The sequence below is a fragment of the Myotis brandtii genome, unplaced genomic scaffold (genome assembly GCF_000412655.1).
Source record: "Myotis brandtii unplaced genomic scaffold, ASM41265v1 scaffold44, whole genome shotgun sequence".
Lineage (NCBI taxonomy): Eukaryota > Metazoa > Chordata > Mammalia > Chiroptera > Vespertilionidae > Myotis > Myotis brandtii.
In genome coordinates, this window is record NW_005366833.1 from 1261024 (window position 1) to 1277812 (window position 16789).

General features: G+C 37.0%; 1 protein-coding gene across 35 annotated transcripts in view; it reads left to right on the forward strand.

The window, feature by feature from the left end:
* The window catches only part of RFX3 (regulatory factor X, 3 (influences HLA class II expression)), a 276259-nt gene that overhangs the window by 102049 nt on the left and 157421 nt on the right, over window positions 1-16789 (forward strand). The window contains exon 1 of one of the 35 annotated variants that reach the window (XM_014546268.1): window positions 14710-14732. The exons of the other annotated variants lie outside the window; for them this stretch is intronic. The gene's annotated coding sequence lies outside the window, so the exon portion shown is untranslated. Of the gene's footprint in view, window positions 1-14709; window positions 14733-16789 lie in introns of those variants that run through there. 35 annotated transcript variants of the gene reach the window in all.

A 16789-nucleotide genomic window follows, 5' to 3' on the forward strand; every position in this document is an offset into this window, starting at 1 on the left:
AACTCTACAACTCCAGTTTCCAAGCCTCATACTTTGGTTTCCATTTGTGAAATAGGGATAACAGGACTGTCCTTGGGTTAGTGGAATGATCAAACTATTTCATATAGGTGAAGAACTTGGAATGCTAGAGTTTTAATCTGTCTGTATAATAAAAGCACTAGATAGTATTTGTTTTTAAAATGCACATTTCTTCTGTCATATATTTTTATATAATGGACGAGAAAATGTTAACTGGTTAAATCTGGACTTGGATGTCTGGTGATTTAAGTATTCCTTTTTTTCTGTATTAAACTTTAAGTTTTAGATGAAAGGAAGACATTCAGCTCTTCAGCAAAAGTAATATCCTATAAACAATCACATTTAATCAATAGGGGTTTCTTCTCCATTGTTTTTGCCAGCATCTTCCACTTACTTGGTTTTGACTACTCCTCAAGACATTGTAAGCTTTGCGTTTAGAATATATTGTAAAAACACTTAACATGATGATTAGGTAGTTCTTCAGAGGTTCATTAATATCTTAGTATTATTTTACTGATTATTGTAGTTTAGTTCAGCTTTTATTCTAAGTGTTTATTCTGGCTCAGTCACTGAGTGTGGTCAGCCTGCTGGGCACAGTCAGTCCAGATCAGGAGATACTCTATTGATTATTCATGTCCTGCCTACTTTTTATAGCATGCAGTAAAAATATTTATCTCTGACATTTCTACACATTTTATTACTCCTTAGGCCAGTTTGTGCTATACCCACTGACCTTCATAGAAGAGAAGGATCCACATTTGCTAGTTTTAGGTTTGACCTAGGAATATATTTGGTTACACAGATCAGTGTCTAAAGGATTTAAATGTACAAAGTGGTTTCTGACATCTTGGGTTGTCTAAAGAAAAGAACAAGAATTAAAGGAGGTAATGAAGTAAAGGAAGGTATGGGACTGATGATTAAAAGCAGGAAAAAATACAGTGGTTTATAGGAATAACTGCTGACCTTGTCCAGTGTGGAACCTACCTCCTTCAACCTGCCCCTCCTCATCTATGATGGATATAGCAATGTAGCTGAAAGACTGAAATCTGCAGTTAGTTTTGGGGAAAATAGAAGCCAAGTTCCTGCTCACTTACTGGTTAAAGTAACCTTAGACAAATCGTTTAAGTTCTTGTTTCAGTTTCTTCTCCTGCAAAATATAGTTATTAATAAAATATCTATAATATGTCTTCATATCATAAGACTATTGTGAGGATCAAATAAATAATGTATGTAAAAATATTTTGTAAGTGGTAAAGTTTAGCTAATCATTTGAAGATGATTGATGAGCACATTCAGCCTTCTCAGTTTTATTTGCGCTGGGCTTCTGTTTTCAGGTTTCTGCTATCTCTTGGTAGGTGTTAATCTCAGTGAGCCATAGAATGTCCTATTCAGGTTCTATTAGTACCTGAGTGTTTTTCTGGCCTTGGTTTTTCTCCCAGTGGTTGATACAGTTTATTACAAAGAGCTCGAAGAAGGCCACACATACCAAGAGCTTTAATATACTTCTGGCTGACTGAAGGATGATGGAGGCTGATAAGTGGCTCAGAGGAACAAATGGTGCTTTCTGCCTTGTCCAGGTAGTCTCACTCATTGCCTTTATGTACCATCATGACAAGTTTTCTCATAATTGTGAGTATGAGGAAAAAGTGCCTGTATGGTATAAGAAGAAGAGAAATGTGGTTTTACAAATGCTAAGGTGATGGGTGATGTTTCAGTTATGTTATTAAAGGTATAAAATCTACTCACTTCCCAAAATATTTGAATAGTAAGTCAGACTCATTTGGTATTTTGTTACCACATTGATTCAGGCTCATGCATTCAGCCCAGTGGAGGAGGAATGGCATCATTGTCAGAAAGACAATGCAAATTCTAGTTTTTATTAAAATTTGAAATATTGGAGAAACTTATTAAAAATACTAGAGGCCTGGTGCTCAAAATTCGTGCACTCGGGGGCGGGGGAGGGGGAGGCTTACACCCTATCACAGTCCTGGAGCTCTCGGGGGATGTCTGACTGGTGGCTTAGGCCTGCACCCCATAGTTGGACATCCTTAGCACTGCCGTGGAGGGAAGGCGGGAGAGGCTCCCGTCACTGCCGCTGCACTCACCAGTTGTGAGCCTGGCTTCTGGCGGAGCGGCACTCCCAATGTGGGAGTGCACTGACTATGAGGGGGTAGCTCCTGCATTGAGCGTCTGCCCCCTGGTGGTCAGTGTGTATCATAGTGACCAGTTGCTCCGCCTTTCAGTCAATTTGCATATTACCCTTTTATTATATAGGATACTTATTCTACCTTATTCAGTAGAACAGATAAGTGACACATGAAATTATTTTGATTTAAAAAAAACTTGTCCTTTTGATATTTGGACGAAATTATAAAGTATAATTATATCAATTTGGTATTCTTTACAATTTCATAGTACAGCTTTTATTTTTGTTCTTTTAGTAATGTATGCAGCGTTGAAAGCATTGAAGTTGCATTAAATAAAAAAATGTGAAATGTGTTCCACACTTACTTTGTTGTTTTCTTATACCAAATGGAATTTGTTCAAGTGATATACTGCTGAATGCTGCCTTTTATTCATTTAAAAACAAATTTAAAAATAAATATTTTAAGAATTATAATATTTTTAATCTTTTATAAATTTAATATTTAAATTCCTAAATTGTCACTGAACAGAGCACTTTAGAAGGAATAGTTGAAGGCAGGAGTATAGCCCTAATGTGTAGATTCAGTATCATCTCATATGTGATAGTATTAAATTTGTTGGTTGATCCCAAAACACTCCATGTCATAGATGTTTTTTCATTGGATCATTGTCTCTTATTTTAAGAAGATATTGCTCCAGCTTTGTTTTGACATTGGCTTTCAAATAACTTCTAAGCCTTTTTTAAAACACATGAATTGGAAGCAACTTTTTTCTTGGAGCTGATATCCTATTTTAATTGATGTCTCCTAATTAAAAAATAAAGTCATTTTATTGGCTAATAAGCTTCTAGTAATTATAAATCAATGCTACATAAAAATAGTTGACATTTATTAAGCATCAGGCAATGTTGTAAACCCACAAGAGTCATTAACATGTTTAATCCTTATGGTCAATCTAGGAGGTAGGAACTACTTATTCTCATTTTATAGTTTACCACTATTTTACACTTGAGAAAACAGGTTAAAATTACTTGCCCAATATCGTGGCTACTAGTTGTGGCAAAGGCAGAGTATAACTTCAGGCAATGTGGACTGAGAGTTCAGTACTCTTAATTATTATGTCATGTGTACAAATATAGGAAACATACATAAAAGGCACCAAATGCTCACATTAGGCACAGGCCAACAAATGTGCATTTCCATTTTATAAAATCTTTATCTGCTTTTATTAGGTGAAAGCAGGCTTTAGAAGAACTCAGACATTTGCATACTATACTAATGGAGACTGCTTATTCTTAAATATTTACTATTATAAACTTTATTAAACATATCATATGTCCTTCCTGGAGCTGTTTTCTCTGTAAATTTTGTTTTTACAGATTTTAGAAGGATTTTAGAGTTCTTCCAGTTTTAACATTTTATGAATTCACAATCCTCTTTATTTTTAACTAGAGGCCTGGTGCATGAAATTTGTGCACTGGTGGGGGGTACCTCAGCCCGGCCTGCACCCTCTCACAGTCCGGGACCCCTTGGGAAATGTCCACCTGCTGGCGTAGGCTCAATCCCCCTAAGCCAGCAGTTGGGCATCCCTCTCACAATTCGAGATCCCTTGCTCCTTACCACCCACCTGCTTGCTCCTTACCGCTCGGCTCGCTACTCCTTAGTGCTGCTATGGAGACAGGAGATGCTCCCACCACCACCTCTGTGCTTGCCAGCCATGAGCCCAGCTTCTGGCTGAGCAGCACTCCCCCTGTGGGAGCACACTGACCACCAGGAGGCAGCTTCTGCATTGAGCGTCTGCCCCTGGTGGTCACTGTGCATCATAGCCACAGTCATTCTGCCATAATGGTTGCTTAGGCTTTTATTATATAGAGTCCTGATTTTCCTCACTTGAGAATCTGTTGATTGATTGGCTCCTTTAACTTTTTTCTTCACCAGTATGAATTAAGGGGGCAAGACATCTCATGAATGATACTGTATTTTCATTTTCATTCAATTCAAAATGTTTTATAATTTTCCTTTTTATTTCTTATTGGACCCATGGGTTATTTAGAAGTATAATATTCAGTTTCCAAATATATATTGATTTTCCTGGTATTTTTCTGTTATTGGTTCTAATTAAACTCTATTGGTTCTTATTAAACTCTCCTTATTCCTGGTGATCAGACAACTTATAAGTTCAGTTTATGAGATTTGAATTCTTGAAGTTTATTGAGACTTGTTTTATGGTCAGAATATGGTCTATCTTGGTGAGTGTTCTGCATGTACTTGAGAAAGATGTGTATTTTTCTTTGTGTTGAGCGTTTTATAAATGTCAATTAGTCAAGTTGGTTAATGTTGTTATTCACATTCTTTATATCCTTCCTGATTTTCTGTCTACTTGTTATATCTGTTATTGGAAGATGAGTGTTAAAATCTTCATCTATTATAGTGCATTTTACTCTTTATCTTTTTCAGTTCAATCAGATTTTACTTTATGTATTTTGAAGTTCTGATAATAGGTGTATAAATATTTAGGATTATATGTTCTCTTGATGAATTGACTCTTTTATTATTATGAAATGACTCTCCTTATTCCTGGTAATATTATTTTCCTGTTTTGTCTGATATTAATAGAGCATGATATATCTCCTTCAATCCTTTTACTTTTAACCTTTCTGTGACATTATATCTGAAGTAGATTTCTATAAACAACATTTAGCTTGATCTTTGGTTTTTATATGATTTGACAATCTCTGCCTTTTCATTTGTGTGTATAAACTACATTTTATGTGATTACTGATATGGTTGAGTTTAAATCTAGCATGTTGTGGTTTGTTTTCTATTTGCCCTATGCATGCTTAGGTTCCATTTTCCTCTTTTCATACTCTTTTTTTTAATGACTTGAATAATTTCATGATTCTGTCTTATCTCCTTCATTGCTGTGTCTCTTTTTTTATTCTTTCAGTGGTTACTATATTGCTTACAGTATGCTTCTTTAACTTAACACTGTATAGCTTTATATAATATTATTGTACCACTTCATGTATGGTATAAGAAAAGTTAGTGATTCAAAACAACAACTGTGGCAATGGGATGGAGGACTGTACTAGATTATGTTGGGTTTATGCCTATAAATTTTGAAAAATGCCACACTTCAGATGCCCTCCTACTGGCTTCTTGCTCTCTGATAAGAACACTGGTAACACCCTTTCTTTTTCTGGATGAGAAAACAGAGATTCATCCAGTTGAACCAGTCACTGGTTAAAGTGACTTTAGTTAAATGGCAGACACGGGCCTAACAGAGCATAATATAAGGAATACTGGCCTTAAAAGTCAGCTAGATCTAGAGTTGAATTCTAACAAAATTACTTGCTAGATATGTGACCCTGGATAAGTTATTTAACCACTCTAACTTTTATGTCTAAAATCCTATATAATAAAAGCCTAATATGCAAATTGTTTGACCGGGAGTTTGACCACTCGCTATAATGTGTGCTGACCACCAGGGGGCAGTGCGGAACATGGTGGGTGTCACTGGAAGCGGGCGGCAGTGGAGGCACTGCTGGCCCCAATGGGCCCTGATGAGAATGGGACTGCAATGAGATGGTGGAGCAGGTGAGCGGGCGGCACCAAGCCAAGGCGGGTGCAAGGAGGGGGCTGATCTTCTCGCCAATCACCTTGCAGACGGCAACCAGTGTCAGTGGTGGGGAGCAGGGCCGCTGCCCAGCTCCCAGGTGCTGAGGGAGCCGGGCAGAGAGCCCAGCCCTGACCAATCACCCCACAGACGGTGATCAGCGGTGGCAGCGGGGGGTGGGGCCGCCGCCCAACTCCCAAGCGCTAAGGAAGCCAGGCAGGAGGGCCTGGCCCCGATCGATCACCCTGCATGCGGGATAGTGGAGCAGGCAAGGGGGTGGTGCCAGGCCACGGAGGGGTGCCAGGCGGGGCTGCAAGGCTGGGGACACGAGCTGGGGCCCGCTTCCCGGAGGCCACCCCGAGGGACCCCACCCATGCACAAATTCGTGTACCTGGCCTCTAGTGTGGATATAATCACCTCAACAGGTGTTGTCCTGTGTACGCACATAGTATTTGTTTTCTAAGTTGTCAAAATTAAATGGAATAGTATTTATAAAGTGCCCCATTAAATTTCTTGGCACATTATAGAATTTCAGAGATGCCATATAAGGATTATGGAAGTTATTGCCTGACTACAAAATAAGTACTTTTAGTTTACTTTCACAGTCAGTATATCTTCAAACTTTATTCTATACTTTAGACTTAGAAACATTTGCATATGTCTCCAAGAAGAAATAGTTAATATAGGTGAGGTTACTATGAGTGGGTATGATAACTAAACCAAATAGGTTCAGAGTTCGGGGTAGAGCTATGCAGTGAATAAAACTCTGTGAAGAGTAGAGGCTGGGACAGTCAGGGATATTACCCCTTCAATCTTTCAGGAATTGATAGAAAGAGAGGTTGAGGGGTCAGCACTGATGTGGTGAGAGGGAGGATATCATCTTGGATCTCAGTGTGTTGAATTTGCAAAGAGGCAGTTTGTTGTTATAGGATTTGGATTTAGGTAAATGAGGAGGAGGAGCTGGGACGATAGATTTGAAAGACATTATACTATACACGGGAATGCTGAAGTAACAAAATATTCTAGGAACAGTGTGGAACACAAAAGGACAAAGATGTGTCTTAGGGGGTAATCTTTGTTAGGGGGAGAAAAAAGAAGAGGCAGGTAGTGAAGTTAATGCTTTCCTCATCTTGTCATCTTTTCCCAACATCTAACCACAGTGGCCTGCATTCAGTGAGTGAATACTTATTGAATTTATGGTGGACATAGGTGATGAGCATAGTTTATTAGTGTGTTCGTTTAAAAAAAAAAAAAAGAATAGTTTTGCCCTAACCGGTTTGGCTCAGTGGATACAGTGTTGGCCTGCGGACTCAAGGGTCCCGGGTTCGATTCCGGTCAAGGGCATGTACCTTGGTTGCGGGCACATCCCCAGGAGGGAGTGTACAGGAGGCAGCTGATTGCTGTTTCTCTCTCATCGATGTTTCTAACTCTCTATCGCTCTCCCTTCCTCTCTGTAAAAAATCAATAAATTTTTTAAAAAAGAATAGTTTACTTATTTTTAGAGAGAGAAGAAGGGAGAAGAGAGAAACATTGATTGAGAGCAGAACATTGATCAGCTGCCTCCTGCACACCCCCTGCTGGTATCCAGCCTGCAATTCGGGCATGTGTCCTGTCCGGGAATTGAACCAGCAGCCTTTCAGTGCACAGGATGATGCCCAGCCAACTGAGCCACACCAGCCATGGCATAACTTATTATTTTTATTCTTAAACTAGAGGCCCGGTGTATGAAATTCGTGCACGGGGGTGGAGGAGGGGGTCCCTCAGCCTGGCCGGCGCCCTCGGGGGATGTCTGACTGCCGGTTTGTGGGAGGCGACCGGTGGGGTGTTTGTCAGCTGCCTCCACCCCCTGATTGCTGCCGTTGGTAACCTCTCTCTTGGGGGGGGGGGGAGGGCAGACGCCCAACACAGGATCTGTGCCCTGGTGGTCAGTGCGTGTCACAGCAACTGGTCGTTCTGCCGGCCATTCCACTGTTCAGTCAATTTGCATATTAGGGTTTTATTACATAGGATAGGTTAGGAACTGTTATTGTACCTATTGAATACTGCCTAATGCAATGTGTTATTTTGGTAAGACAGCAAATATTTCCTTGGGTCTTTCAAACTAGTGTGTAAAATGAACAATTAAGAAGTCCATGGTGTTTTTAATTTCTCACTGACTTTGCAGGACCATTATTTTACTCCTAACAGTGCATTCTAATAATAGTTGAAAATTTCAAATGTGAAACCCAAACTGTGTTTGCATAAACCTGAAAATATGTACAATGAGCAAAAAAAAAAAAGTATAAGAAAACTGGAATATGGCAGGAACATATATTTTATTGTTAGATGGAATTCATTGTGGGTCCTGGTATAGTCTGTTACTAGTGGTGAAAATTTCCTAAAATAATTTGGGTCTTTCTGGACCTTAGTGTCTATTTTATAAAGTAGAGAGAAATGCATTTTACAAGTTTTTTGTGAGAATTAAACTATTATGTTTAGTGGTAGGCATGCAAGAAATAGTAGCTTTTTTCCTTCTTGAATGGGATGTAACTGAGGTGCTAAAGATGGAAGACAACAATCCTGAATACAGGAAGAATCTTTTAAATACCAAACAGCAGCCTTACCTTTGTTCATGTTACTTAGGTGGAGGGTACCTTTTTTTTTCCTGTTTCCTGACTTATTTCTTAGTATTCATCACCCCACACTGAGATACATACCAAAAAATAAAAAGTTTAAAAAAATAACAGCATAGAACGTTTTTCACTTGCAGCCTTTCTCACAGTTGCCAAGAGAACTGTTCTACTATAGAAGTTAGCTCATATTTGCTCCAGCTGACTTGACTCTGAAGGCGGCGTTAAAGCAGTGGACTGTTCAGTTAAACTCCACATTCAGGAAGCATTTGTTCTTGTCTTCAAAGCAAGAAGAAAAGGAAGTAGGGATGAATTCTTCAAAGAAAGTGTGTCTAGGGTCTGCAGTTGTTTTAAGTAATATTCTCTATAGAGGTTTTTCTTTTCTTTTTTCTCAAGTGAAATATATTCATGAAAAAGAGCATAATTAAATACTGAAGGTGAGCCATTTAAAAATAAAATAAAAGGAAAAGAGTTCACGCCTGAGCAACTCAAACAAATCATAAAATATAATATGATACCCCTAAAACATTGATTAAACTCCCATGTAAAAAATAACTTGCCTATATATTCTTTGAAAAGAATGTAAATCACTTACTCAAATTATGATTTGTTAATTATTCTTGAGTCTTCATAATATTTAACAAAATAATTTATTGGGTAAATAATTTATGTGTTAAGTAAAAAGTACATTTAGAAAATTCTATTTTGTTTATATTATGTTATACTTTAACAAATATTTTAAAAATGTTCTCCTAAGAAGTAGTAGATGTTTCTGTTTTGGGCAAGTTCTCTTGGGGAAAAAAAGGTGGTAACTGAAAACAATTTAGGTGTTGCTATGAAGTAACAAATTCTGCAGAAATTTAAGTATTTTGCATATTTCTCAAGGAAAGGGTTTTGGTTGTTTTATGGTTTTTGTAAAACTGAAATACATTTTTACATATATAGAGCCTTTTCTTTAAGAACCAACTTAAGTGCCATTTTTAGATTCATCAATACAAAACACATCAGAATCTTTTTTTTTAATTGCCCTATTCTCTATTGGTTTTTATTCAAGTCGTAGTTAACAACACACACAGATTATCAGCTTTGATAGTAGCTTTATTAATATTCAATTTGGAAGAAAAATGAATTTAACAGTAGAATTGCCAGCAACAGTAATAAAAAATTAAGCAATTTTAATTTTTTTCTGGAAGTTCAAAAATAATCATAAAATTTTCTCTCTTTCTAAATATAACTGTAATCAGGTTGGCATGTCTTTTAGGACTTGATACTCAATATATTTACATTAGATATAAAGAAAAGATGGCAAAATGAATTAATATATCTTCCCTTATTAAGTTGTTTGAAGCCTTTGCTTTTACCTTTATATTCTAATTATGATTTATGTATTTATAAACAAAAATAAAATGGAATTACCTTGGAGTCATGGTAGAGCTAAATTCTGTAACTTATAATATTTCTTATAAAGTGGTAGGTAGAATTTCTTTATCGAGATTCAAACAGATAGCTCCTGGCCCAAACCATGAGTCAGGGTCATTACCTTAAAGGTCCTGTCCAACCCTCAAGTCTCTGAGACTGCATTGCTCTGAACATAGCCACACAAAGTGAAGTAATACAACATGACTAATGTTGACCTTTAGCTGTCTTATTATAAAATGCTTCTACTGTTGTCTGGGAAGTATAAGCCAGGAATATTCATCACTGGTTATCTAATTTCACAGTAAGCTTTGTTTTGAGACACCAAACAGTTTGGTCATGTGACTTATATATAAGTTTTAAAAAATAGTTTAACTGTTGTTTTGATGTCTATAATGATTGGAATGGTGTGACTGTAATTCAAGCCTATGGATTGGATTATGACAAAATTCGTTGTTAAGATGTACAAATATAATTTCAAAGAAAAAATGATTGATATAATTAAGCTATATTGCTGACTCATTTAACTCATAGTCTGTTAATGTAAACCAGTGGTTCTCAACCTTCTGGCCCCTTAAATACAGTTCCTCAAGCTGTTACCCAACCATAAAATTATTTTCGTTGCTACTTCATAACTGTAATGTTGCTACTGTTATGAATCGTAATGTAAATATCTGATATGCAGGATGGTCTTAGGCGACCCCTGGTGAAAGGGTCGTTCGACCGCCAAAGGGGTCGCGACCCACAGGTTGAGAACCGCTGATGTAAACCATAGTCTGTATGCTGACTTATTGCATACTTAGAACAGTTTGGAGAGGCTGTTGTGTGGCTACTGTTTGACTCTTGGCCTTGACTAGGTGCTTATATTGCAAGGGTTGGGGTGGATCAAAGGCAGGAGACTAGGGAGAGAGGACAGAGAGAAAGGGACAAGGGCGGGTGGGGAGGGAGAGAGGGTGAGGAAGAATGATTGATTTTTTTAGCCTACATGTAAAAAATCCTAGTGTTGTCTTAATTTAAAACAATATATCATTAAATGTTGAGTAAACATTATAAAGAAAGGAAATATATTTTTCATATATAGATAACCTTTCGATTGCATTTAAAAAGTCCCATTCTTGTAAATCTAGTTTCTGTGAAAAATGACTCCATGGAACCATGAGAAGTAATAAGTCCATATTTGTATATGGCTTTGAATGTAATATGTAAATGTTAGCTTACTATTTTGTTACAACAAGAAAATCACTTATATTACCTTCATAAGACAGATTATGTAAAAATGTAATTTGTGAGTAGGTTATATTGGGAGGTCTTTGCCGCTGCATTACTTTAATAGTCTTCAGTATTGTAGAAGTACTACTATGTCAATTAGGTGTGGACAACTTGTGAGCTAATTATAACCAACAGATGCATCAGATGATTGGTGGAAATCAAGCAATATGGTTGGTTTCAGAGATACATTTGTACAAAACAATTTTTAATTCTTTTAAAAAGAAAGTGTGAACATTATATGTAAGAGGTAATTGCAAAACATTTCAACATGGATAAAGAATACAAGTTGTGGAAAGCTTGTAAACCTGCAACTAAAACTGATTACCCTTTTGAGCATTTCATTCCTTTTGACAGTGAAAAGTGCACCTTACAAAAGCTGTTACACAAACCATTACATTTAAAAGGTTTCCATCTCACACCCCAAAATTACACTTATTTGTTGTAAGTGAAAATTTTAAATTTCTTCCCTGTGTATTTTGGTGGCAATTACTGTGAATTTTGCCTTTCTCCTTTCTTCCTCGCAAACTAGAAATTAGTCTTTTTTATTTATTTCGCTATAAACAGTTTGTTTATTACAGGTTGCATTCAGAGATGATGTAATGAAATATTTCTGAGCCTGAACCACTCAGATATTTACTCCATTTAATAACAAAATACTGAACCTAGAATACCAAGATGCTTCATGTATCTGAGAAAAAAAGTTTTGCAAGATGATCCAGAGTCCTCACAGAATATAAAATCCAGTGGACCATTTTAGTTGATATGTCAACATATACACAAAGATTGCCTTACTTACAATCTTGTTAAACACCCTGAAACAGTGTCTTATTCATTTATGTGAGAAAGAAACTTGGAAACATGTCTCTCTTCTTTTAGGGCTGCATTCTCCATGTTATGAGTATTTCTTTCATTGTGTAATAAGCACTTTGAGCTTCTGGCAGGCCTTCGTACTTCTTTTTGAGTGCCTTCTTTCTTTTTTTGTCTTATTTGTAAACCATGGTCTGTTAGAATGAGCTATTGACAATGAATTGGGAGTTCTGAGTTCTAATGCCAATAATGACACTAACATGGATCCATGTGATTTGTAGGTTTCAGGTTCCCTGTGAAATGAGGGCCTGAACTAGATGATCTCCTGGATACTCTTTAACTTTAAAATGCCGTGATATTGGGAAATGGGCCAGTTATCTGAAAACCTATTACAATTCTCCTCCTACTTTTTCGAGTGGTCAGTTTACTGAATTGATAGTTTACCTAAAAGCAGTCTACTGAAATATAAATTCACTGAATGGTTGTTTTGTTAAATTTGCCAAGAACCAGTTTTCTAATTATCAACTGCCCAAAATATGTTTCTATTAACTACATATAAAGCTTATCACAACTCATGCATAGAATAATTGCAGAAACTTTTAAAATTTCTGGTAGGAAGTATTGATTAATTTGAAATTTTCCATAGCAATTCCACCACTGACACATTTGCAACAGAAATATTTATCAGTACAACTCAACTGAGTGCCAAATTTATCTTGATATTCATGTACTGATGGCCTTGCAGTTGCTTAACACAGAAGGGACATATTCATCTAGTTGACTCATTGACAAACTTGTGAATTAGGAGACGTATAGAATTCATTTAATGGATGAAAATGTGGTGAAAGAAAGAAATCTTTCCTATTGTCATTTATAAACTCCATGGCATTCAAGACATGCACAGCCCTTTGATATGAAATAAATTCTCATTTTCAAACATTATTGGCCCAGAGAAAGGCAAAATTCCAGAATACAGTTATATAATGACATAGTTACATATAGGCTACAGTGCTGACTTGCAGTAATATTTCAGGTAAATTAAAACCTTAAACTCATCAGCATAAATATCAAAGAATCTTCAAAAGCTCTTTAAAACTTTCATTTAACACAAATTATGTCATCAGTATATACAATTTTAAAAAGTTTTCAGTGAATTGGTCAGTTTGTCAAATTGGCTGGCCATAAGGCAACATGATTCTTAGCAAGGTAGATGTGGTGTTATCATACCCTTATCACCATCTGCCAGGAGCAGGGGCCAATGAAGCTGTAATGGTAGAGACCCACTGTCTTTTGGAATGAGAGTGCTTTTTCCTCAGCCACACCTTATAGCCGCAGCTGGAACCACTTAGATCTTTTGCTTCTGTATGCATGAGAGAGAGGGGCGGGGAGGGGAAGATGAAAATGAATGAAAATGTCTATCACAACATAGACTGAAGGTGTGGGTAAGAATTGAGGAATTTTTACTTTTTTCTGCTCTTCTGATCACTGTAGCAGACTATGTCTCATGTTAGTATTTGAATGAAGCAACAAAATGAATAGATCAAGGTATGTGATGAATTGCTTGGCATATATCAAGGAAAGATGGTTCTGTGCTCCAGCCAGAATAAGCATGTAGTTGGACTACAGGAGTATTCTAAAGTATTGCTGTGGAGCGTAGTTTCTCTGAACACAATCTTTGGCCTGTAATCTTTCTTCAAGCTCTATCTGCTTCTCATTTAACACCTTTCATTGCAGTGTCATTAGGTCACAAAGTTAAATAAGTTAAATATGTTTTTCTTGGAGTTGCTGAAGGAAATTTGTGACTGTGTGTAAAGGTCAGGGAGCAGCAACCACTGGCGCCTATGTCAAAGACCCCCAGACTCATTTTTTTTTGAGAATTAACTAGTTGAAACTGGCCCTTCTTTTAGCATTTGAGAAGTTGCATCCAGTCATTCCTATTCCTTTAGAAGTGGAATTGACAGTGGGCACTGTTTAGTCATTTTTTGAGTCCTGATTCAAATTTCAACAAACCTAACTGTGTTGATGCCTCAGCAAAGGTAGTACAGAACCCACAAGATTCAGAATGTTAACTAGTCTTTGCTGAGCTCTACAGACCAGAACAGCTAGCCATCTTGTGAGGTACTCTGCATGGCTAGAAATGAAATTAAGATTTTTTTAGAGGATAACCACACATGCAAAATAAGTTGGTTAAAAAGTTACAGGATGTCTAATTCCTACAACAGATTAAAAATGTAGAAAAGACTGCTACTTTAGACAGAACTACATAATGTTTAATTTGTAAAACACTTAAATTGTCATATTATAAGCCTAATACAGCATATGGCAGGGTTAAAAAAAGAAAGAAAAAAAGTTTTGCTCCTGGAACCTAATAAGCTGTGTAGTATATTCAAGTCCTCATTCTGACCATGTCTAGATGTGTGACCCTAGGGCTCATAGTTATTTAAGCTTTGAGCCTAAGTCTTCTCACCCATAAAAATGGGATATTAATAGTACCTTCACAGGATTTCTGGACAGATGAAATAATGCATATACAATCCTTACCTAAATGTGTTAACTAATTTGTAAATAGAGGCTACTACCATTTTTGTGTGTGAAAAGTTTCAATGATTGTTAAGAGAACAGAAGAATGTCAATTGAATGTGGCCAAGCTCAAATAAATTTCAAGTGGTTAATTAATAATGAAGTTAGAACAATTACTATTGGGCTAATTACTTGTTCTTAGCATTTCGGCTAGGAAAATTAAACATCTCTGCGTGCTTCTGTCTTATAAAAACAAAGGAAGCCTACTAGGCCACCTTTTCCAAGATGACATGATTAGAGCATTGGATCTGAATCCACAATTTAGTGAATCGGGTATACTTATTAAAACATAGTAAATGATGTGTCAGGAGGTTAAGAGCAATAGCTGAAGACTTAATTTGCTCATTTGGGTTTATTTAATACTTGTTTCTTTATAAAAATTATACACAAAATCTGTTGAGGCTTACAAATCTTGGAATATGAGAGTTGTAAAATTCTGCCATAAAGGGAATTGAAAATGAAGGCATATTAGAAAATTTAAAGAAATTATTCATACTGAATAACTTGATTAAAAATGGCTCCAATAGAAAATTATATACATCCTCTCTAATAATAGACAAACATGGTAATTGACCATACTTTCGCTACGCCTCCCATTGGCTAATCAGCAAGATATGCAAATTAACTGCCAACAAAGGTGGCAGTTAATTTGCATATGTAGGCTCGAAGTGGCGGAGCAAAGACTGAAGGCGGTTCCGGCCGGAGCAGCGAAGGCTTGAAGGCAGCTCCAGCCAGAGCAGCGAAGGCTTGAAGGCGGCTCCGGCCGGAGCGACGGCCTGGGTCCTGGGTGCCGGAGGAAAACTGGTGCCGGCAGCCAGGGGAAGGGAAGGCCTATTGCACGAATCTTTTCGTGCAACAGGCCTCTACTATATACATATATAGAATTTTAAAGTGTTACTTGTCTCTGATATAGCATACTCTAATAGTAATGTTTCAGCTGGGTCTTAAACTCATCCCCTTATAGATTTATTTGTTCATACAACAATTAAAGGTCCTCTGTGTCTTGAGCCCTGTTGCATATTTGTGAATGAAAAAGTCCATGTGCTCATAGTGTTTATAATCTGGTTGGAGAGACAGGTGCACTACAATATGATAATTATTGTGCACTGAGTAAAGATAGGACACGAGACCCAGAATTGTTAAGATGAGGGGAAAAAAATGGTAGTGGTTTGGGCTGCTGTCTGGGGAAGTGGAATTTATACTTAGAGCTGAAAGATGAAGCAAAGAAGGAAAAATTGTTTCAATAAGAAGGAACTCCTTATTCAAAGTTCCCAGTTTTGGAGAATTGAGAGTACCTCCATGTGTGTGGGTTGTGGATGCTCTTTGGAAGATAGACGGTAGTCAGTAGTTATATTCTCAAGAGCCTTATAAACTCTGTTAAGGGATTTGCAGTTTATCTTGAGGATATTGGGACCTGATGAAAGGAGTGGCCTGAACTCCAGGGAGTTGGAAACATAAAGATATGTGAATAGATTTTTGAGAAATATTAAGGAGCAGAATCATTGGACTCAATGATTGATTAGATTTGGGAGATGAGAGGAAAACGTTTGGTGATAAAAGGAATGATTGGGTAGGGTAGTCACTCTTTATGTATTTCCAGGGATAAAGGAAGTATTCTCTGTCTCCTCTTTTAGTACCCTGGAAAGATCATCAAAATGTAGGAGGAATGAGGGTGGAAAATAATTATGTGAAATTTCACACTAATGTAAAACATTACATGATGACAATTGCTTTTAATCATAAAGAACTTACAGTTGAGCCCTAATCGGTTTGGCTCCATGGTTGGAGCATTGGCCTGCAGACTAAAGGGTCCCATGTTCGATTCCGGTCAAGGGCATGTACCTAGGTTGCGGGCACATCCCCAGGAGGGGGTGTGCAGGAGGCAGCTGATCGATGTTTCTCTCTCATCGATGTTTCAAAACTCTCTATCCCTCTCCCTTCTGCTCTGCAAAAAATCAATAAAATATATATTTTTTTAAAAAAGAACTTACAGTTGATTTTAAGCATATTAAAGTAGCCCTAGTTTGGGGTATTATCAAGCAGAGATTTATGAGATATCCTAAAATAATCTACTTTAGAAGGAACCATTGTTTTTGGAGCAAAGAAGATGCTTTAGACTGAGTTGGAAGGACAGCCATACATAGAGTGCACCAATAGTTTCGATAAAATTAGCTCCAAAGGAAGTCTTTAAATCACTATAATTGACCTATTTCAAATATTACTTATTTTTTAGAGAGAAATAAATTTTTTGTTAAATTTGTGAATATACAAAATTGGCTAGACTTTTCTATCTGTCTTAATTTTCATCCTTTGGACAAGTCGTTATTTCA